Raw genomic sequence first — 2,445 nt, 5'->3', positions numbered from 1 at the left:
ATAAAGATAAGAGCGAAAATCAACGAAATTGAAACAGAAAAACAATAGTGAAAATCAATGAAAGAAAGAGCTGAGTCTTGGAAAAGATCAATAAACAAACCTTTAGCAAGCCTGACAAAGAGAGAAAACACAAGTTATCAGCATCAGGAATGACACAGAGAATATCGCTACAGACCCTGCAAACCCCAAAAGGATAAAAGGGGAATACTCTGAATAATCTCTACACACATAAATTCAACGTTTGTTGATGACAAATTTGACATCATGTTGACATTAAGTTGATAAACTTATTCCTCAGAAAAACACAAACTACTATAACTCAGCCAATATGAAATAATTTGGATAGTTCTAAAACTATTAAGGAAATTGAATTTGTAATTTTGAAATTCCTCCAAAAGAAATCTCCAGGCACAAATGGTTTCACTGGAGAAAGCTACCAAACATACAAGGAAAAATTAAACCAATTCTGCACAATCTCTTTCACCAAACAGAAGGGAAGGGATACTTATGAACTCATTTTATAAAGGTAGTATTACCCGGATACTAAAATCAAATGAATACACTACATAAAATGAAAGTTACCGGTCAATATTCTCCATTAATACATACATGCAGAAGAAAAGCAGGAGCTGTGGGTGGGGAACATGTCGGATTCTGAGCTGGGTAGGACATGGGACCGGAACGTGGCAGAGGCAGTCGTGAAGGTAGGTACTGGATTTGAATTATGACTTGTTTTCTCACTTACCTTCTTTAAAAGAAGAATGTGGCCATTAGCCTTTGGTTCTGGCATGGGATTGGGAATGGCCCACTCCAATTGTCACATGATTTTAGGGCTCCATACCTTCTACATGGAAAATATGTCAAAGAGCAGGACCAGTGACTTACACCTGAGAACATCCCAGTGGGAGGAAAAGAGAAATCATGTTTATTCCTCAGGAATACTGAAGTGCCCTGGGGTAAGCTGACATTCTTCTATAATAAGGTTATAAGTAATGCTTTAAACTCCACACATTGTTTATGTATTTGAAATTAAGTCAGTTTCTTGCTTTGTATTTTCTGTCTGGAAACTGCAAGGAGGTGGTCTTAAAAGAAATAAGTTAAAAATAGGCAATATAGATATAGATATATAGATACAAAAAATGCTTAATAAAGTATTAGCAAATAGAATTCATAAAACATAAGACAAATTGTTGCTGAAATTAAAATTACAATGCCATTTATAATTGCGGGGGTTGGGTAGAAATACTTAGGTAAAAATTTAACAAAACACGTACAGGACTTGAATGCTGAAAACTACAGAATGTTGGTAAAAGAAACCAAAGAAGATCTAAATAAATGAAGAGCTATAACTTGTTCATGGATTCTAAGACTCAATAGCAGAGATGTCCATTGTCCCCAAATTCATATAGTTAGTGGTATTCCTATCAAAATTCCAGCAAGATTTTTTGGATATAGCAATATTATTCCCAAATTCATATGGAAAGGCAAAAGAGGTACAATAGCTAGAACCGTTTTTGAAAAATAAAAATAAATTGAGGGGAATCAGTTTACTTCATTTCAAGAAGACTTATTAGACAGTTGCAGTTATCAAGACTGTGGTATTGCCAGAGGGATCAACACACAGATCAAGGGAACAGAATAGAAAACCCAGAATTAGATCTCCCAAAATATGCCCTACTAATTTTTTTTTTTATGAAGGTACAAAAGTAATTCAGTGGAAGAAATATAACCTTGTCAGAAAATGATGCTGGAGTGAATGGATACCCATAGGCAAAAAAAGTGAACCTTGACCTAAGTCTCATACCTTATACAGAAATTGACTCAAAATGGATTGTGAGTTTAAATGCAAAACCATAAAAATTTTAGAAAAATTAAGCAAGGAGAAACCTCCAGGATCTAGAGCTATACACAGAGTTCTTACATATAACACCAAAAGCATGATCCATCAAAGGAAAACTGATAAATTGAACTTCATTGAAATTAAAGTTTCTTCTCAGTGAAAGATCCGGTTAAGAGGTAAAAGAAAAAACCAACCAACCAAACAAACAAACCAAAAAACAAACCACAAAAAACAGGGGTGCCTGGGTGGCTCAGTCACTTAAGTGACTGACTTTGGCTCAGGTCATGATCTCACGGTTTGTGAGTTCAAGCCCTGTGTCGGGCTCTGTGCTGACAGCCCAGAGCCTGGAGCCTGCTTTGGATTCTGTGTCTCCCTGTCTGTCTGCACTGCCCACAGCGCCCCAATCATGCTCTGTCTCTCTTTCCTGCAAAACTAAATAAACATTAAAAACAATTTTTTTTAATAAAAAAGAAAGAGGTGGGAAAAACAAACTACAGCCTGGGAGAAAAATATCTTCAAACTATATAGCCAACAAAAGACTAGTATTTAAAAACATAAAGAACTCTAAAAATAGTAAAAAAAAAAAAAAAAAAAATCCCAAACAA

At 35.3% G+C, this 2,445-nt stretch overlaps 1 pseudogene; it reads left to right on the top strand.

Annotated features, from left to right (window-relative positions):
- Positions 1 to 629: 629 nt before the first annotated feature.
- LOC125923643 (MICOS complex subunit MIC10-like) lies at positions 630 to 984 on the top strand (annotated as a pseudogene).
- The last annotated feature ends 1,461 nt before the right edge of the window (positions 985 to 2,445 follow it).

This window comes from Panthera uncia, chromosome B1, assembly GCF_023721935.1.
Source record: "Panthera uncia isolate 11264 chromosome B1, Puncia_PCG_1.0, whole genome shotgun sequence".
Classification (NCBI taxonomy): domain Eukaryota; kingdom Metazoa; phylum Chordata; class Mammalia; order Carnivora; family Felidae; genus Panthera; species Panthera uncia.
The sequence above is the reverse complement of the archived record's forward strand: the minus strand, read 5'-3'. Positions and strand labels throughout refer to the sequence as shown.